The sequence below is a fragment of the Triturus cristatus genome, chromosome 12 (genome assembly GCF_964204655.1).
Source record: "Triturus cristatus chromosome 12, aTriCri1.1, whole genome shotgun sequence".
In the NCBI taxonomy this organism is placed as follows: domain Eukaryota; kingdom Metazoa; phylum Chordata; class Amphibia; order Caudata; family Salamandridae; genus Triturus; species Triturus cristatus.
In genome coordinates, this window is record NC_140595.1 from 26,540,370 (window position 1) to 26,562,097 (window position 21,728).

The window sequence follows — 21,728 nt, forward strand, 5'->3', positions numbered from 1 at the left end:
TTAGAGGATGGTCCTGGGGAGATAGAAGGCCCGTTTTTACTCTCATTTTCAGCAGAGCTCAACCTCATCACTGTAGCTAGTTTCTGTTCTTAGAGCAACCGTTAATTGGTGGCTTCAGTTTACTTTTAACTTGCATGCCAGTTAAACACAGAACACAGGTTCCATAATTTTGCCAAGAGCTTTGGAGATAACTGGCTGTTGAATTTGATATGCTTATTCTTCTAATTCTGAAATGCTGGGAATAGGCAGACTCGACAGTGAGTTGCGCACAGGTTGTGGGATTTCCACCCTCTGCAGCTGAATTTATTCCATTTGGGTATTTGAGTCACTGAGAATTTGCTCTAGGCATAACCATTTCGCGCCCTACAGTGGAAGAATTCAAGATGTGCTGCACCATTACATGTTTTATACCAAACCGTAGACCAGGGTATCTGCACAGTACCAGTGGGGCAACAAAAGGCTTCCTATTTGCCATGTAACCCCTTTTGTTCTGCAGAAAAAACAGTTCCCTGCGTTTGCAGGTACTGAAGCACTAGTTTGAATTTTAAATACATGTAAGTCCATGAAATATTAATGCAAATGTGATGTCTTGACACAAAATGACAGGCTTCTTTTATCTTAGTTTGCAGGTTTCCTGACTTGAGGACTTCAAGCATCCGTGTTGTATTAAGTCTGTTTTTAAAGTCTGTTTCCAGGTCAAGTTTTATACATTTTGGTTGCTAAACGTTTAGTGTTAGACGTGGACGGATTCTACATGTGTTCCATGCATCTACTACAAGCAATAGTTTGTGCAAAGTATTATTTGTAATCATTCTATATGATTTTAATAAAATGTTATTGGACTCCGGTTCAGTTGTCTGTCTGTAGTTTGAGCTTTGGGCACCAAGTTGTGCTTGGGACAGTTTTCATATTGCCTGGAAAAAGTGAGCCAACGCTCTTTTGTCTGGCTCTCAAACGAGCACAGATTATACCCTAGCTTTTCCAACAACAGAGTGAAAACACAGATTTCTGTGTAGAAACCTGGCTGCATAACTACTGGGCCATAAAGCGATTTTGTCCAGTTTGTACTTGGAATTTACAAAATGTTTGGCTAGACTTGTGCACAAAATGACCTTTATCAAACTCAAATAGTGCACTGGTGAAAAAATTCTTCTTTTCAACCCATCGGGAACTGAGTTTGTGGAGCCATAAGCGGGGCCTCCTAATATACATGGTTTGTGTTTTATTAAACCATAAAACCATAATGCACTCTTACTTGAAACTGCTGCAGTTTGTAGTAATTGCTTGTCTTCGAGTGGAAATAATCTCGTGGACCTCACACTGCTTTTAGCATGCACTCTATGCAATTCTCCTTTGTGGTGTGCACTGGCAATTGCTTCTACTAACAAATTGTTTCGTTTTGTCTTACATGACTCGTTAAAACAATTCTGCTTCCTGTTAAGTCAGGCATTCCCTAACAAAGGGTCTTTCTTGGGAGTACTGGAAACCTATCGGATGTTAAACAGTTTACATGGGAACATTTAAAGAACTGTAGTAGTTTGCTAGGTACTTGGATTTCAGGTCGTTTGTCTTTTCCTGAGACAGAAAACTGTTTTGGCCGCAAGACTCTGGAACACCGTGAGTTCAATAATTTGCTGGGAGCAGAGTATTGAGATGTCTCTTACCATGGGTGTCCAAACAGTAATGTCCTTATTTAGCTGTAAATGTTCCTGCTGTAAATTAGCAAACAAGCGTTGTTGTATTCCACAGGAGACCATATTTACAATATTTGTAACATCCGGTGGTATTTGAATAAACAATTTAATTGCAATGGATTCCTGTTTTTATTTTTAAAACTTTATTAAATGTCTCAACCTGGAAATTTCTAATAATATTCGAGTGATTAGTCTGGAAAGTCCTGACACCTTTCAGTTTGATTCTGTCCCGTGTGCCCAGCAGGAACGTTCTGTGCGTCTGAAACATGCACTATATAACCGTGTCCACATACAGGTTTGCGGGTGTCGATGAACCCACTAGAACAACAAACCTACCATATTTCCACGCAAACCATCATTCACTGTTGTAAAGCAAAAGAATAGCCCATTCGATTTAGGACTCTTGAGACATAGAAAAAGTTATAGACCGTATTAAAAAAAAAAAGAAATCCGTCATCCGACATATTTTGTAGCAGTGCAGTATATACTCCAAGCAAGTTGACCTTTCACATAGTTTTGCTTGTAAAGACTATATTTTCATCTATACTTCAGGTATGTTATAAATGTAACAAGAATGTTAGGGAAATACTCCGCGAATCATCCAAGTTGGCATAACTAAAAACCTATTTCAGCCAATGAAGTATTTTGTAAATTCGCAACACAATTATTTTGGTTTTACTAGATAATTTTGCACATGAGAAGTTTCAGCCCAACCACATGTCCGAACAAGCTTTTCCAAAGTAATCCTTCTTCCATTAGTGAAAGTTAGAGCTATCTGCTTTTCTATGACACTGCTTTGGTACCTTATTATTATTTTGCAACGCAGCACATTAGTGTACACTACTGCTTATTAAAAGCTATGTTTTTGGAGCTGGTAGCTTAGGTTTACATACACTGGATGGTGGAGCCGAAACACACACAGAGTAGCACAGACAAGATTGTTGTCAGTAATGCGGTCTGCACCAGATCAGCTAGTCTATAAAATTGCTTAAAGAGCTATGCGATGTTGATAACGCTTGTACAAGTTATGCCCTGGCGAATCAGCTGTAGAAAAGGTTTAAATGCTGCCCCCCACGCCTCCAGATAATTACACTGATGGTGCCCCACTTGATACAGAGGGAAAGCAATAAAGCACAGCATGAGATTGACCGATTTTTAAGCTCCGAGGTGGCCTAATAAAAATGTTAAAGCAGCGCGCACTGAAGAAAAGGAAAGGCAGCCATCCGATGAGGGCGAGTGCTTGGCGATCATGATAAAAAATAAAAAAATAAACTTACTCCATGCACACGGAAAGAGTAGTGGGAGGGGTGACGTGAAAAGCTGGGATTTACCAAGGACCTATTCTGAACACTGCATGTCTCAAGACCGCATAAGCGCTGCCTAGTTGAAACCTAAAAACTGCTTGGGCCCCACATTTCTGCAGAACTCCATATGAGCAACATTGACCAGTCAGCAGAAAGATGAGCATTGCCTTGCTGCCTACTTTCAAAGGAGGCACAGTAGCAGGCTTCCACGTAATGAAATAATATATTTGTAATGTGCACGGATACTCACAAGGAGTGTCCCGGCACTAATCTCGTAACGGTAGACCTCAGCCCATACTCCCCTCGCCCATAGTTACTGTTGGAATAACCAAGTTTTCAGTTGTTTCCTGAAAGACAACAGGTCCGGTAGTTGCCTCAAATGTAGGGGTAGCTCATTCCATATACGCGCAGCATGCACCTGAAATGCCCTTCTTCCAATCCGGGATTTTTTGAATTTAGGGATCACCATGAGCGATTGCTTAGCGGATCTAAGGACCCGTTGTGGCTGGTAGCATTGAATCCTGTTCCTCAGATACACAGCACCCGTATCATGGAAAGCTCGGTAGGCAAGAACTAAGGCCTTAAACTGAACCCTTTTCCTCACCGGGAGCCAGTGAAGGGTTTCCAGGAGGGGCGACATACGTGTTCTGGTGTTAACCCTGAGAACCGCTCTGGCTGCCGCGTTCTGCACAACCTGCAGCCGATTAAGCAAGTACTCGGGCAGCCCCAGATACAGGATGTTCACATAGTCCAGCCTTGATGTAATCAAGGCTTGCACCACAATCTTTTGAGATTCTAACGGTAGGAGAGGGAGAAAGTTCTTCACCATTCTTATCAGGCCGAAACAGGTGACGGCGACTGATTGAATTTGGGCTTTCATCTTAAGACCCGAGTCCAACTTACCTCCTAAATTTTTGACCATGCTAACGGGTGCTGCGGGAGGGGACATATCACTGGGTCACCATTCCGTCCAGTCCTCATTGGGGGAGCAACCGAAAAAAATGATTTCCGATTTTTCCGAGTTGCATTTCAATTGGTTCTGTCGTAGCCACGTAAAGACCTCAGTGAGACATTTTTTATCTCCAGCCCGCGAAAGCACGCTCCCTTATCACAGGTGAACAGGAGTTGAGTGTCGTCGGCATAGGAGATAATTTTTGCTCCATGACGCTCCGCTAAAAGAGCGAGAGGGGCCATATATATATTAAAAAGGGTAGGGTTCAAGATAGAGCCCTGCGGGACTCCCACATGCATTGAGGTAATGTTCGCTGAAAATGGCGGAGACCAGATTTCTTGTTGCCTCTCTGAAAGAAAAGAGGAAAACCATTGGTACACCGTACCCCCGACCCCACACTCTGCCAGCCTACGCAGAAGCCTGTCGTGGGGCACGGTGTCAAAGGCCGCAGACAGATCCAGTAGTATTAAAACCGCACTTCCCCCTTTATCCAGCTGAGCTTTGATAGTTTCAGAGACCTCCAATTAGGCTGTTTCTGTACTAAGAGAGGCTCTGAAACCTGACTGGCTCTCATGCAGCACATAGTTGACCTCAATGATGTCGGTTAGTACGAAGTTGACGTACTTCTCCAAGGTCTTTGAATAAAAAAACAGCAGGGAGATGGGCCTGCAGTTGGATGCCTACTGTCATTCCATGCCTACTCTTTTAAAGGCCCTGCGTGGCATTTAACAGCTGCCTGCAATCTTTTTATTTTTTATTTAAAAAAAAATCTTTTTATTAACAAAAGCTCGAGAAACCACATCATACAGAGACAATGTCATGAGTACGTTAAATGCCATGAACAGAGAATCATAAGCAATACTTTCTCGGGTTAAGCAGGCCCCCATGTTGCCCTTCTTCATATTACTAATATTCTGCCCCCCACAGCCCTCTATACCTTCTCCACGGCATCCACACCTTTTCCCATTTCTTAGCACACCCCCTACTCTTATATACTGTTTCCTCCGCCCTCTGACACCAATCAAGATCTCGTTTCCATTCCTCAACCTGTGGGAGTGCTAACGCCCCCCAACACCTGGCAATGTTATGCTTTGCCACCCCCGCTGACCGTGCCAGCCATATACCCACATACCTGGACCAATCTGCATCCCCTCTAATCATTAGGAGAAGCCATTTTGGGTTGAGTGGAGCAGGCGCGCCCACCACATCCGACATGACTTACGTAACCTTCCGCCAGAATATGGAAATCTCGGGACACTCCCACAAGATATGTATGAAGGTACATTCCTCCCGCACTCCTTAACGGACAGCACCGACGGCATGACCCCAGTAAAAAAGGTGAATGCGAGGATAGTAGGTGCGCAGCAGGATCTTGAGCTGCACCAGCCTAAATCTGACGCGCATAGCCACTTCTCTAGGGTTCTGGAGCGCCTCCTGCCAGTTCTCATCATCCAGAGCCGCTAGATCACCAGCCCAAGCTTCCCTAAGGGAGACCAAGGGATCCGGGAGGTTGTTAATCAGTTTGCGGTTAATCATAGAGGTTGATTTTCCCTGTATGGGGGTCCAGCAGTAGCTGATCCTCCATCGGGGAATAGTCTGGAATGGAGACCCCTTGCTGGATGTGAGTGTGCAGAGTATGTAAAAGCTGCAGATGCGTGCGTGTATCGCTGTGAATTGTGCATGTTCTAGTCTTTCTGCAGGTACTCAAAGGTGCCGGGGTTGTCCCCCTTCCACACGTCGCCCAAATATCCAATGCCTATTCAGCGCCAACCCCTGAATCCCGTCCGCGCAGCCACCTTCCTGAGAGAATCCCCCGTCCAGAGCGGGGTTCTGCCAGACAGCCTCTCCGCCCATCAGTTTATTGGCGTCTCTCAAGCATTGGACCACCACTTTAGAATGCTCCGGCCAGGTCGGGCCCATCCGCCAGGAGTACAAAAGCGATTCGCAATTGCCCCGCGCCATCGTTGCCCTATCCACTCTGTAGGCTGGTTCATCCATCCCAATGTATGCTCAATCATTAATCACCTGCATTTGGGAGGCCTAGTAGTACAACTTGACATCCGGAACAGCAATCCCTCCATCAAAGACCCCCCCCTATGTAACTTGTGTAGGGGGAAATCTCAGCGACCCCACAGCAGAGATCGCACCTCCTGTGCTCTGCGCTTAAAAATATTCTGTGGTATCTGATAGGGAGTGTTCTGTAATATATAAAGAAGCCGCGGTAGCATCAGCATCTTATACAGGGCCGCCCTTCCCATAAGTGAGAGCGGGAGCGAGCGCCAGTGGCTAACATCAGCAGTGAGACACCTCAAGTATTTAAACCTGTCCACCGCCACCGGAGCCGCGCAGCACTGCGGGACCCTGGGGGAGGAGGACCCGAGAGAGGAAAGATCACCGACTTTGACCAGTTGATATTGTATCCCGAATAGCTATCGAACAACAAAAAAATATGAAGGACCCGCGCTATGGAGTAATATGGCCATGCTGGGGATAGTACAATGTCATCAGCGTACAGAGAAATATGCTCCTCCCAATCTTACGGCACCTGCAACCCCCAAATCTCAGGATCTCTCCTGATCCAATGAGCCAGAAGCTCCAACACCATGGCAAACGGGAGCGGGGAAAGAGGGCACCCCTGCTGAATGCCCCTCCGAAGCTGAAAGGATCTGGACAGGGCTCCATTCACCCGCACTCGTGCCGTAGGCCCCTCATCTAGGAGTCTGACCCAGCTACAAAAGGATGGGCCGAAACCCAGCTGCTGAAGGACCATAAATAGGTATGGCCATTCAATACTGTCGAAGGCCATGGAGTCAACAAGCAACATCAATGCCGTCTGCTGAGATACGTTCCCACCCGTCATATGCAGTACCCCATAAAGCCTCCGCAGCTTGTGCCTAGTGCTTCTACCAGGCATAAACCCTGACTGGTCCACATGTACCAGGTCTTTGATTACTGACAGCATCCTGTCTGCCAACACCTTTGCCAGGACCTTAGCCTCCACGTTGATGAGGGAAATAGGCCTATAGGAACTGCACTGATCAGCCGGGTTGCCCTCCTTGTAGATCACCACGATTGTGGCTGCCATTTGGTCTGCTGGGAGATGCCCCACCTCATGCGCCTCCTGTAGCATCGCTAAGAGTGGGGGGAGGATGATCGTTGCCTGCTTCTGGTAGGTTTCTACCGGGAGCCCATTGGGCCCGGAAGCCTTCCCCGGCCGAAGCGAACCCAGTGCCTTACCCAGCTCTTCTACCGTAATGTCCTCCTCCAGGTCCTCATATTTTCTCGGGGGCACCATTGGCAAATTAAAATCCCAGAGAAATTGTTCACAGTGCATTGCGGACCTCGTGCTTACTATGACGTATACGCGCTCGAAGGGTGTCGCAAATGCCTCTGCGATGTCAGAACTGGTGGACCGAAGCATCCCCTTCGCATCTCGGATCCCCACCACCCAGGACCTGTCCCTATCGTGCCTCTCCAGCCACGCTAGGAGTTTGAGGCACAGTTATATCTGACACTGGTAAGAAATACCCAAACACAGATTCTATTTAACAAGGCTAAGGCTCGGCACACTATTTATTAGCATTCCCTAGATTGGAAAAATGGTGTCTTAAACTCCCGAATTGCCCGTGTGACGGAAAGTTGCACCTTATACTCTTCTGCAGTTTTTACAAGGACATCCGGAACCAGGATTGGTCCCTTACCACCCAATTCTATTTCTTGGTGGGGAGTTTGTCTCATTTCCCCGGGCACCTCGTCCTTACCGGCATCTTCAACAACCGGTGGATGAAGGGGAGTACTGGGAGGGGTCTGAAGACCCTCTTGAAGCTCAGTGCGAGGATGAGCCTGAATGGGAAGGCGACATGGAGGGTCCAGTGGATCTGGATTTCTTTCCACACCCTCGTACACTGTCCCCTTCTTCCGTGGCTATGGAGGAGGTTGGGACTTTTTCAGTGGTGTTGCGTAGGGCGGCTGAGGCTCTTAACCTCGAACTCCCTTCCGTGCCTATCAGGACCAATCTCCTGACCGAAGTGCTGCAGCCAGCGACCTCCTCCGCGGAGCTGCTGCTGCCCTTCAACAATGCACTTACTGACATCCTTTTGAGCACCTGGAACAAACCTAACACAGGTGTTCATGTAGATAAGGGTGTGGCACGCCGCCATCGCCCGGCGCCGGGCGACCCTAGCTTTCTCACACAACACCCGACACCTGAGAGTCTGGTTGTCCAGGCTGCTGCCTCGCCGAGCGCATTCCCTTCTGCTCCTCCGGACAAGGAAACTAAAACTGGAGCAGTTTGGGAAAAAGATTTTCACTTCTGCCAGTTCCGGGTTGCGAGCGGTGAATACTGCGTGCCTGTTGTGCGCTATTCACATTCTGTGTGGGACACCGTGGCACAGGTGCTGCCTCAGTTCCCTGTGGAAGCTCTGACGGTGCTTTCCCAGGCCATTACTGAAGGGAGAGATGCTGCTAAATTTACTATCCGTTGTGGGCTTGACACAACAGATTTCCCTCGGCAGGGCACTTTCCACAATGGTGGCGCTCCGCTGTTACGCTTGGCTCAGAACTACTGGCTTCTCCGGGGATGTCCAGAACACTTTGTTGGAAATGACCTTTGATGGCACACGCCTCTTTGGTGACAAGGCGGATAGCATCCTGAAACGCTTTAAGGACTCTCGGGTTACGGCCCAGTCCTTCGGTCTCGCCACCACGCGCACCCCCTCGGGATCTGCTTTTCACTCCTTTCGAGGTCAGGGTCGAGGCGCCCAAGCGCGTTCCTTTCAGAACCGCCGGCCAGCGCAGCCGCAGTGTCGGCGCAGCTGCGGTCGTGGGGCCTGCTCTGGTGGGTCCCGAGCGTTACAACAAACAAATGATGGACGGAATGCTGACAATGCAGACATTCTCCCCCAGTCAAGAGATCTGGGTTAAATCCATCGTTCTTTTGCCCACTACACCACCCCAGTTTAGACATGGCCATATGCAAATCAGTCTTGACCCTGTGCCTCATGGGAACAGTCCAGCCCGAACTGCCAAGCCATGTCTTCCCTGGACCGGAATCAAGCATCCTAGGACCGGTTTCTGGCTATCAGCCGTCATCAGCCAGGATAGCTTGACTCCAGTGGCGTAGTGAGCACGGGTCCCACGTCTGGGAATACCCATCCCACTTAGGGCGAAAAGCGTTACAACAAATAAATGATGGACGGAATGCTGACAATGCAGACATTCTCCCCCAGTCAAGAGATCTGGGTTAAATCCATCGTTCTTTTGCTCACTACGCCACTGGAGTCAAGCTATCCTGGCTGATGACGGCTGATAGCCAGAAACCGGTCCTAGGATGCTTGATTCCGGTCCAGGGAAGACATGGCTTAGCAGTTCGGGCTGGACTGTTCCCATGAGGCACAGGGTCAAGACTGATTTGCATATGGCCATGTCTAAACTGGGGTGGCATGGTGAGCAAAAGAATGATGGATTTAACCCAGATCTCTTGACTGGGGGTGAATGTTTTGATTTGTTCTGCACCCGAACCTGTCCAACCTCCACCTGAACCTGTCCAGCCTCCACCTCCTTGCGTAGAGATTGAGCGGCGACAGCTGATTCCATTTGACTTGCCTCCTGAAGTCTGTAATGTGATTCTGGCAGCCAGGCGTCCCTCCACTAAAACAGTATACGCCTGTCGGTGGAAAAACTTTGTGGCATGGTGCACAGCGAAAGCTGTTGATCCTTTTTCTGAAGTCCTATTGTTCCTTCTCTCTTTGGCCCAGCAGGGCTCTGCTCTGGGCACTATCATGGGCTACCTTTCTGCTCTTTCAACCTTTCTTAGGCTGCCTGATCAGCCTTCTCTTTTCAAGTCCCCAGTTGTCAATAGATTTCTCAAAGGCATTGCTCACCTTTTCCCTCCTATTCCTTTTGTGATACCTCCGTGGGACTTGAACCTGGTTCTCACATACTTAATGTGTGCTCCCTTTGAGCCTCTCCATAACTGTCCTTTGAGGTTACTAACTTTAAAAACTGTCTTCCTGGTGGCCATCACCTCCGCTCGGTGAGTGAGTGAGCTCCATGTTCTTTCCTGTAAACCTCCTTTCCTGGCTATTCATCCGGACAAGGTTGTGCTTCGACTGCGTCCCTCCTTTCTACCAAAAGTAGTCTCTGCCTTTCATCTCGGGCAAACTGTCACTCTGACCACTTTTTTTCCGTCTCCGCACCCTTCAAGAGAAGAGGAGTGGCTCCACCGTCAGGACCTAAAACGTGCACTTTCGTTCAATCTCAACCGCACACAACAGTTCCGGGTGGATGACCAGCTCTTTGTTGGCTACGTGGGCGCCAAGAAAGGCTGGGCTGTGCACAAGCGAACTGTTTCCCGATGGGTTGTCTTGTGCATTAAAGCTTGTTACTCTCTGGCTAAAAAGGAACCTCCGGTTGGGCTGCGTGCCCATTCTACCAGGGCGACAGCAGCTACTACAGCATTGGGACGTGGTGTCCCCCTGCAAGACCTCTGTCAGGCCTTGTTGCATACTTTCACTAAGCACTATTGCCTTGACAATCCGGTCTGGAGAGACGGCTTCTTTAGCCATTCATTTCTCTGTGACTTTCTGGTGTAATCTCACTTCGCAGACCCACGGCCGGGGTTGGTATTGCTTGGGTATGTATTCTAAGGTAAGGAATCTATCACTAACGTGTCTCTTTCAGATGCACAAGTTACTTGTGTAAGAGACATTAGTTAGAGATCGATTCCTTACCGCCCACTCATCCTCCCTGTTCTGCAAACTGTTCTGTAGGGTTCAGGTCATCCCTTTCAGGGTCCTAGTTTTATTGCACCAGTAGTCGGTCTCTGACTTGGCTCTGCGCTCCTGTCGCAGAAAAGTTGTGTACTGAACTGACGTCAGCGCGATCCGACGTCATCTCGGTGGCTACGACACCAGCGACGTATGTGGAGCCGTACGACGACGCCGGCCGACGCACAGGGGTACTGCTGACGAAAACTTTCCGGATCCAGTCTGACGCCTGGGAATATTCTAAGGTAAGGAATCTATCACTAACTAATGTCTCTTACAGATAAATGGTTACACAAGTAAGGGAATTTGGCCCAGACATGGGAGATAATCATATCCGCTTGGCATACCACTTGCTCATTAATGGAATGGAAATGTTTCCTGTTCCGGTAGATGTGCTCACGTGCCTGTGGTGGAACTAGGCCAACATGTGTGCAGTCAATGGCGCCAACAACATTAGGTATGTGTCCAAGATCATAAAAATCATCCTTCACACCTGTCATTTCATGGCTCTTTGGGAAGTGGATGTAGCGGTCCTTGTATGTCCTCATTGGGGACAGGACATCACGTAGCACCATGCTGAACATAGCTTGAGACATCCCACTAGCGATGGCCACTGTGTACTGAAACGAACCAGTTGCAAAGAAATGCAGGGCCGCCATCACCTTAACGGTTTGTGTCCAAGCATTCAAATAGGTTTTGTGAGGCCTCAGATGGGGCTCCAACTGACCACATAGGTCTTGAAGGGTAAGGCGATCTAGACCGAATTTCCTTATGATGTCCCCATCCTGCATGTTCACCAGCACTCGGAACAGATGATGCACATTTGGTCGTCTCCTACATAATATGAAAGAGGACACATGACAATTTAATTCCCTATTAGATGTGTCAAACATCTTACATCTTGACTGACGCAGCGCCAACAATGACTGGACTGTAACAGCTTAATGCACAAGTCACATGCATAGACTATGTGAATGGTAAATGGTACACTCCTACATCTTGTGTCCCCAGCCCTGGGAGTAGTTTACACAGCACATGTTGGAAACAGCAACACTGCTGACTTCTACATAGCTGCTGTACCTGCCACACCTTCTTGCTTAAGTTGCACAGTGAGCACAGTGTGTGTAAGCTGATCAACTATCAGAATCAATACAGCAATGTGCACAGTGAAATAGGCACATATGTGGTCAGTCCATCATTACTGTGTGTTGATTAGCCATCTCACACATTGACATGTTCACAAATATGAGACTCCGTTACCCACCAAATCTGTGTACAAGCACACAATTATCATAGGTGACATGTGAGTAAGTACATGCCAATGCATGTGATCATGTGCACTGACATACATGTGTAGGCATCAGTGAGTTGAATGTCACACTAGCATTCAATTTTGCAAACAGGTGCTGTAATACATTGTGAAGGTATAGTGTTCAATGATGAAAATTGGCTATTGCCATTGCTAGAGCATAATGTGTCCATAGGTGCGGTATGCGTGCTCCACCACAGCGATCACAGTCATTGGCCACAACTGAATGATGCAGGATTGCGGTAGCGCCCGCCTGCCCCCCACGGTGTGCCACCGCAAATGACCATGCCATTGCAGCCAATGGGGACTGCAATCGCTGTGGTGAAATACAATTTTGAAACCCGCGGTAGGCGTGCTCCGCCACCACAATCACGGTCATTGGCCACAATTGAAAGATGCAGGATTGCGGTACCGAATGGGGACCACAATCGCTGTGGTGAAATACAATTTTGAAACCCGCGGTAGGCGTGCTCCGCCACCGCAATCACGGTCATTGGCCACAATTGAAAGATGCAGGATTGCGGTACCGACCGCCTGGCCCCCGCTGTGTGCCACTGTCAATGCCCATGCCATTGTAGCCAATGGGAACCGCAATCGCTGTGGTGAAATACAATTTTGAAACCCGTGGTAGGCGTGCTCCGCCACCGCGATCACGGTTATTGGCCACAATTGAAAGATGCAGGATTGCGGTAGCGACCACCTGGCTCCCGCGCTGTGCCACGGCCAATGCCCATGCCATTGCTGCCAATAGGATCCGCGATCGCGGTAGTGAAATACAATTTTGAAACCCGCGTTGGCGTGCTCCGCTAACGCGGGCCCGGTCATTAGTTACAGTTGAAATATGCCAAATCGCAGTAGCGACTGCCTGGCCCCCGCGTGTGCCAATGTCCATGCCATTGCAGCCAATGGGAACCGCAATCGCTGTGGTTAAATACAATTTTGAAATCTATGGTAGGCATGCTCAGTCACTGCGACTACGGTGATTGGCCACAAATGAAAGATGCAGGATTGTGGTAGCGACCGCCTGGCCCCCCGGTGTGCCAGTGCCCATGCCATTGCAGCCAATGAGAACCACTATTGTGGTAGTGAAATACAATTTTGAAACCGGCGGTAGGCGTGCCTCACTATCGCGGGCCCGGTCATTGGTTACAATTGAAAGATGCAGGATTGCAGTAGAGACTGCCTTCCTCCCCCCCCCCCCCCTCTCCCCCCAACCCCCCTTCCCCGGTGTGACAGTGCCCATGCCATTGCAGCCAATGGGAACCGCGATCGGGGTTGTGAAATACAATTTTGAAACTCGCGGTAGGCGTGCTCCGTTTCCGTGGTCCCGTTTATTGGATACAATTGAAAAATGTTAACCAGGCAGACCAATTAAAGCAGATGAGTACTAATCAGAGTAAAAGTTTGAGATTGCTCAGAATGCTCACATGATGTTGCTCTGCAGTAGTATGTGCCTGTGATTGCAAGTTAATGTGCATGCATCCTTATTTTTCCTATGGCATGCTCCATATATGCTCCATATATGCTCCATATATGCTCTATTAAGAATTGCATTTGAGTATGTGGGGAGGATGGCAACATAGACATTTCTACAGCCCTTCTTCAGCAAAAAAGAGACATGCGTTGGTCTGAGACTGGGTAATGTAAATGTGTGATGCACTGCCTAGCATGCTGACTTCATGTGAATGGGGTGTGTAGCCTTATTTCCACAGATCCATGGCTGCATTGAAGGATGGGAGTGACATGCAGTGTTTTTGCAGCCATGCAGTTACACTGCTGGTTTGAGTCGAAGTCTGAACAAACATTGCCTCTGCTATGTGATGCCATAGTCCATTAAGTCTTCACATGCTCATTTGTGACATTACAAAAGTATTTTGTCCAGAGGGGACTGTGTGTACAGTTCTCAAATTGCCCCTATGGTGATGTGTGCATTATGAACAAGAGTACGATGCCTGAGTGTAACACTCTTGGTGGTAATTTACCTATGACACATCAGATAAATGTAAGTTGAAGATGTCATCCTTCTATTGGTTTAATTATGTGTTCAGTCTCGCATGTGTAGGCTCTGTTTGCCCTCTCATATTGTACATGCGTGTGATTTCTCTAATGACCCACGTTTAACCTCAGTGTGAGTCCCTCTGGCCTGCACAGAAACTGTCCAATGTTACAAGGACCCATCACTAAATGGACTGAGTGAAATATATGTGTTGTGCACCACCCTGTTTCTCAATGAGCTATCTTAGGCCTTAGGATTGCACAAGACAGGACTACTCCTTGTGAGAAGAGCGTGAGAATGTAAGATAATGGCCCTAAATGTGACCTCCATGACACATGTAGCCATTCACTGGTCAAGGACATTGAGGGGTGTGTAATGTTGGGCACAGTGAGTCTGCCCCGACACATCATTTCCAATGTTTTGTATGTCATGCTCCCTCACATACCGCATCGCAGATGAGGGTCATTTTCACATTGCTTGCTGTGCTGGCACTTTGCATGTGTATGAAATGGCCATGTACTGTGTCCATCATCATACATGTATACATTTCTATGAGATTATTCGATGCAAGTGTACTACGTGTTGTGCTGTATGGCCTCTGCTCAACATTTATATATTAGTGTGCTATATATTTTCATGCTCATGTACTGACACACAGTGGTGCATAAAACCGTGTCACTGAAACTTCATCTTCTTGTCTCCCATGCCTGCAGCTTAAGGTCCACCAGCGTAAGGCACAATAGAGGGCCATTGCACACAAGGTGTGGGCTCTGGTTGTCTCCAACAGACGGCACACACACTGTTATAAAAGGTGGGATGACATCTGCCGGCTGAGCAAACATGTGGCAGAGAGGATGCTGGGGGTACTCCCTCGGAGTGGCAGGCAGGCGCGCAGGAGCATGACACCACTAATGGCCCGCATCTTGGCAGTGACGCAGCCTGAGCTGGATGGACGCTTGAGGGCCCATCAGCAGCACGTTGGGGGTGAGTATGCAGCTAAGTGTGACTTTGGGTGTGAGTGACTGCATGAATCTCAAACCTGAGCCAGTGCTGAGCTCTGTGATGTCTCTAGCGTGATGCAATGTCTATTAAGTGGCCTCAGTGTTAAGTGCAGCTGTTCTGCATTTGTACAACATGTAGTTTCTCATGCGTTTTAAATCATGACCCTTGTCAGTGACAGATGAGATGTGGCCTTGTGACATATGCTGGAGTATGAGTGTCATAGACATCACCTGGCAGTGAACAGCAGTGAGCATCATGTTAGTGTGCATTCATAGATGTGTGCTGTGCACAACAGATAATTTGTGACATCTACACCGCTGACACCAATGTAACACTATAGTTGTGCTTCGAAGCACAACATGGTGGATATCGGGAGCTTGTAGCCATTGCAAAAGGACATTTTGGAGTTTGTATCTGTGGTGTTCCCTTAAAGTGACTCCATATTTGACAGACAACATGTTTTGATGTATAGTTATCTCACCTACAGGAACGTCGGCATGTTTACAGAGAATAGTATGTGTGTTTACAGGGAGGCACCGGACCAGCTAGTTGGCTGTGTCAACGCCACATGGAGCATGACTATCAACTATGCATGTTTCCATGCATCTTCTGATGATTGCATAAATGTAGCACATGCTGAATGTACATGGAGGAGTCCAACATGGGAGTATTATTTTAACGTTTTGTGCTTTGCTTGCATATGATGTTTGTGAGTATGGCACTATACTGAACCTATGTCTCTGTCTCTTGCAGCATCTACAGAGGGCAGGGAAGGACGGGGGACGGACACCAGTGGGGAAGCTTCTGGCACAACTGCTATACATGAGTTCACTGACACTGATGTGACCAGCGCCTCGGAGGGGGACAGGAGTGCCCTGGATGATTCCCGCCCGGAAACACCAACCTCCACTTTTTCAGACTCCAGCGGTGACTTCGCGATTTTGGCGGGCACAGGAAGTTCCAGATCTGCCTCTTTTTCAACCACACATCATCCAGTGCCCTCCCTCCCGGATGCTCCCACAAGTGCTGTCCATGCACACAGCCCTAGGAAGGGTAGAGTCTCTGTCCCCCCTATACACCGCTGCCCCTGCACCAGTCTCCCCTGCTGCCCTCAGTGTGGAGGCGGTAGACCTTTTGCGCCAGCTGTGTGTGGGTCAGACTGCTCTCCTGAATGCCTTCCAGGATCATGACAAGAAGTTGGCACAGGTAGTTGCCTTCATGGAGGGCATTCATTCTGACGTGGGTGGCCTACACTGAACTGTTCAGTCTTTGTCCTCCACAGTGATGGCAGGCATTCAGCAGTCACAGGCACAGGCTCCCAGTCCAGCTCCTGTTCCTTCAGCAACCACCCTGCCAGTGGCACCACCTGACGAGAGTGACCACACGCTAGAGCCCTCAGGTACCAAGTCCTCCACACACAGCACACCACAGCAGCACTCGAAGCGTACCAGACCACAGACACCATCACAACAACACAGAAGGGGCACACATGAGCGCAAAACTAAAAGCCCATCACATGACACTCGGGGGCATCAGGCCAAGAAGCAGGCATCAACATCACATTCATCAAAATCACCACCTTCCAAGGGCTGATGCTGACTGCTAGGATAGACCGTACGTGGGCAATGCGCTCTTTACTTCATTAAACGAGATCCACAGGATAAACCTCCAGACAAAACGGGACATTTGCCTGTTCCTAAAGATTACGATGCGCCCGGAGGAAGCCCCAGGCCGCTTGGACATTTAAATGTGCGAAACACGAGTTGGCTGTTACTTTGTGGTGTTCACCTGAGAGAAAGTCTCAGTCTCACAGAAACTGCATAAAACAAGGTTGCAAAAGATTAAAAATTGCCTTTTGGAATTTTTGCCACAAGAAACCACAAATAACCTAGATCTGTCCTGACACTCCATTGGAACACGGCCATCCCCACACCTGCTCCCAAAGACCCACAAACACTTGCTCTGTCTGCTGTGAACCTGGTGCCTGCAACGACTAACCCCAAACACATTTCAAAGGCAGATTCACCCACAACGTCAACTCCCACCCACACCCCTGTGAAGCAGGATCTGATAGACTAGTAGCCACAGATTCCTTAATGTAGAATTTTCCCCAGGCGTGAGACTGGACCCGGAAAACTTTCTTGCCCAGCATCTCTACGTGCCGGGGGCGGTACCTCGCGACTCCGCTCCAACGTCATCCGTGGGCGTGACGTCAGCGAGGTCACATAAGCCTCACCCAAGCGCGCTGATGTCAGTTTTCTTCTTTTTCACGTGCAACGCGGATCCGAATCGTGTTCCTGGCCTGTTTCAGGCTTGCTTTTTAAGCTTAGTGTTTTCTTGGGTACAGTGTGCGAATGCCTTCGGGCTTCAAGACGTGCTTCTCTTGCGTGCGCCAGATGTCAGCGACGGATCCTCACCCCATCTGTATGTGGTGTTTGAGGGAGCACCACGACTCCACGGACTGCTCGGCGTGTCAGCAAATGAAGCCGAAGTCCTGGCGGGAGCTCCGGATGAAACTCCTTTCGGCACGCATGTCCAGGTTGGCGTCGCCGCGTCCGTCCCCCGCGGACGGCTCCAAGAACCGCAGCTTCCGTCTCTGACATCGTCCTTCTCCCAGGCTGCAAGGGCGTCGCTGACCTGTTGCTAAGTGTCGCAGTTTGTCCCCAAGGACCGGTCCCCGGCCTGTTGGGGGCGCGGGTTCTCCGCGGGTGGTACGGCCCCGCGCGTCGCCACCCTATCCACCGTTCCCCGGCGCGGGGGCGACTAGAGCCCAGATGGAGGCCTATGTGGCGGCCTTGCAGGCCTCTTTGGCTCTTCCTTCTTCTTCTTCTCTTCCTGAGACATCTGCGGATCACTTGCCACGTGCGGGGACTTCAGCTCTGGCTCCGGCGCCGACCGGTTCGGATCTAGGTTCGGAGGATGTGGTTCCGTCGGGATGCGGCCCTTCAGGGTTCCCTCCTTCGGACCACGGCACCTCTGCCTTGCCACAAACCCCCGCGGGGGTCCCTGTGGTGTCGCAGGAGATTGCCGTGGCTCGGGCGTGTCCTCGAGTCCCCCTCGGTCTTCTGGGCAGGTGGCGGCCTTGTCCGAGGCCGAGATGATGCCACTTAGTCGCCGGTGGCGCCGCAGGGGCCGACTAGGGATCGGGGCGTGTCCACGGGCCCCCCTCGTCCCTCCACGGAAGCGGCTGCCTCGTCGGATGTCGAGTCCATGCCTTTTCGGCGCCGTTCCTTGGCCGCCCAGGCTCCGCCCAGCCCCGGTCTCCCGCGCCATGCGTTGTGGCAGAGGTCGTTCCGGGGTCCCCTTCGGCGTCGGTCGACGTTGACCTGATGCCGGTGGTGGACTCTACGGCGCCGGGCTGATGTCGGGTCAGGATTAGTCTTCGGACGCCCCCTCTTCTCCAGAGGTTTGGCAGCTGTTTGTTTCATCTTCTCCGGAGACGGGTCACCGCGTCGTGGCTTTTTCCCCAGTGTCTTCTAAGCACGGCTCTTTGCCGTCACCGTGCCCGCAGTCTTCGCCTGAGGTGCTTCAGGTAACCCATTCATCGGTCCACCTTACCCCTTTTCGAGCTTGGCCTTTTCTTCCTCCGGTTGGGCTGGGGGATGGCCACCTTAGCTTGCAACCGTTGCCCACGGAGGAACTGCTTTCCCCACTGCGGGGTCCTACAGAGAAGAGTGCTGCCTTCAGTCGGGCTGTTTCCACGGCTGCAGGAATCTTGCGCATGGGCGATCCAGCTGCCCATTTCCCCACGGGTCATCTGCTGGAGGTTCTCCATCAGGGCTCTGGTGGACGGGAGATGCTTCTTTCCTTCGAGGCTACGCTCCACAATTCTCTTTTGGGGGCCTGGGGGCGTCCTGCCACGCGGGATTCGGTGCCCCAGCCACTTCTGCACCACCACCATCCTGCTCCGCATGATCCTGTCTGTCTTTCCCTCCACCCTTCTACCAGGGGCCCTCTTTTACAGACTGCCTTTCCCTACTTGCCATCGGTGTTGTCTCCCCAGTCACAGGAGGCCCGCTGGTTAGATTCCTGGGGGCGCAACATCTTCGACTCCTCCAGTGCTGCTTTGTGGGCCCTTAACACTCTTTGTGTGTTGGCCAGAGCCACTTCTTGCTTATGGGATTCGGCGGAGTCCCTTATGTCTTACGCTTCTCAGGAGGGTGCCTGCGTTGATCTGCGGCACCATGTGTTGGATGGCTGGGAGCTGGCGCAGGGCCGAACTGGGAACAGAATCCGGCCCTGGCAAACTGCTCAGCTGCCCTCCCCCCGGTTTCGGGTGATTTTGTTACAGGGGGCCGATTTTGCCGACCCCCGGTAACAAAAACAGGCCCTCGGGGGCCCAAAACCAGCACCCACCCTAGCGGCCTACCAGGGAAACGCCCGGTGCCCGCTATGGCCAGTCCGGCCCAGAGCTGGTGGCGTTTATTCTTCGCTCTGCTCTGGAAGTTTCGGAGGTGCTTGGTCGTACCATGGCTACTTCGGTGGCCCTTCGTCGCCATGCCTGGCTACGGGATTGTGTTTTCTCTGAGAACGTTAGAGAACGGCTGGTTGACCTCCCCTTTGATGGCGCTCTGTTCCACGCCCCTGCGGATTCTGCTATTCAGAGGTTTCTTGCGGGGCTTCGTCCTTCTCCTCCCCCTCCCCCTCAGTGACCTGGATGTCAGTCTGTGTTATGGGAGGTGTTCTCCCGTTGTTTTCCTGGGGCCTTGTAACAAGTAGCCCCGGTTGTGTGTTCTGTGCGGTTGGTGTGCCTTTAGGGTCCTTTTGTTGGGCCTTTGGTGCTGTTGGCTGCTGGTTCGGCCCTTTTTAGGTATCGCCTACGCAGTGCGCATGTACTGCATAGGAGACCATTAGCCGTCGTGCAGCTCTTTTTCAAAGCACATACTCGTGCTTGTGGCGGCATACAGCTTGCGGGAGTGCGCAGCAGCGCACCACAAGCACGAGTATGTGCTTTGAAAAAGAGCTGAATGCGCACGCACACACGTGTGTTCGCTTTTACTTTCGCGGCCAATGCTTGTTTGTTTACCCTCAGCTTCGTCTCAGCCCCTACACCACCTCCCGCCCATTGATGTCTTTCAGGGTTGTTTCGCGGCCGCCGGCCAGCACTTGTTTACCATAGCGTCATAGCGCCTGGTATATGACTTTTTAGATTACAGCGCTTTCACTTCAACAAAACGGGGCACTATATACTCAGGTATGTAAAATTTTAGATATCTTGCACTTACACTTTAGCAAACCGCAGCGCTACACACTACTGTGTGTGACTTCATAAATCCCCATGGCACTTATATTTACCAAATCGTGGCGCTTCATTCACCCTATGGGACTTTTTATATCTTCACGTCACATTCACTTTAGCAACACCAGATATTATTTCAAGTTTATTCATGGTCGATTACTGCCTGGTGATATCTGCCTCACCTACCTATAAAGGCCGCAATCGGCAACGGTGTGTATTTGTGTATGCTTGATAACTTATGGAACATGTGTGCGTGCACGACAAAAAAATCGCTAAACAGCTGGAAAGCTTCTGTGTACCTATTGCAATGTTTTAGAGTCTCGGGTTTGTTTTTTGCCACGGAGCCAATACGCTGGGGATAGATCATGGCTGTGCTTCTTATTAATACAGCACTGACATAATTACCATGCTTTCTAGTTGTTGCGGCGCTTCATACGCCGCTATATGACTTTTCCAATTTACATAGCGCTTTCACTTCAACAAATCACACCTTTGTCTGATATATAACTTCTTAATTATCCTTTGCGTAATCAGTTTACCAAAAGCTGTGCTACATTCCCGGTATGTGACTTATTCCGTCTTCATGGCGCTTCCCTTTAACAAACCGCGGTGCTTTATTCTCTGGTATGGGGCTTTTTGAATCTCCATGCTGCTTTTCATTAGCAAATTGCAGCATTTCCATTAGTGGTATGTGACTTGTTGCATCTTCACCGGCTTTACCTTTAACAACACCAGGCAGCAAAGTAAGGGACAAAAGAAGCCTTGGCCGGCCACTAACCTATTGCTCCGCATCATTGTATCAGGGCTGTGCCTATGCCAAAGTAACACTTAAATAAAATATGCTTCCTTGTTGTTGAAATCTTTAGGAAGCTCGTTGTGACGCTGCATTCACCGTTATGTAACTACTTAAATTTACATAGCGCTTTCACATTAACAAAACACGCCACATTATTCTCTAGTATATGACTTCACAAATTACTTAGGCTTGCACTTTTACAAAATGCAGCTCATTTTCTTTGGTACATCACTTCTTACACCTTCTTGGCGATTTCACTTTAACAAACCACAACGCTACACTTTCCGGTGTGTGCCTTTTAAGATCTCCATAGTGCTATCACTTTAACAAACCGCAGATCTTCATACTCCAATATCTGACCTTTTACATCTTCACGACGCTTTCACTTTAACAACGTCCGCCATTATTTCAAGTTAATTCATGGTCGAGTACTGCCTGGTGATAATTGCCTCAACTACCTATATATAACGCCCTTTAATATAATAATAATAATAATCCACATTTTTAAAGCGCGAACAATCACCCGTAAGGGTCTCTAGGCGCTGGCGGCCGTCAGGAAGATTAAGCAAGCTATTGCCCAGAGTCACATGGTGCTGGGCTAATCTGCCTCCTGCGCCGGGGATCGCACCAGATTCCGGAGTCAGTCGCCCTGGCCGCGGCGCCACACAT

At 49.6% G+C, this 21,728-nt stretch overlaps 1 protein-coding gene across 3 annotated transcripts in view; it reads left to right on the plus strand.

The window, feature by feature from the left end:
• The window catches only part of LOC146772273 (SURP and G-patch domain-containing protein 2-like), a 51,224-nt gene extending 34,357 nt beyond the window's left edge, over window positions 1-16,867 (plus strand). For 2 of the 3 annotated variants that reach the window (XM_085638471.1, XM_085638469.1), the window contains one exon: window positions 623-1,810. The gene's annotated coding sequence lies outside the window, so the exon portion shown is untranslated. Of the gene's footprint in view, window positions 1-622; window positions 1,811-14,735; window positions 15,007-15,777 lie in introns of those variants that run through there. The other variant, XM_085638470.1, reaches the window with a different exon arrangement.
• Window positions 16,868-21,728: the final 4,861 nt, after the last annotated feature.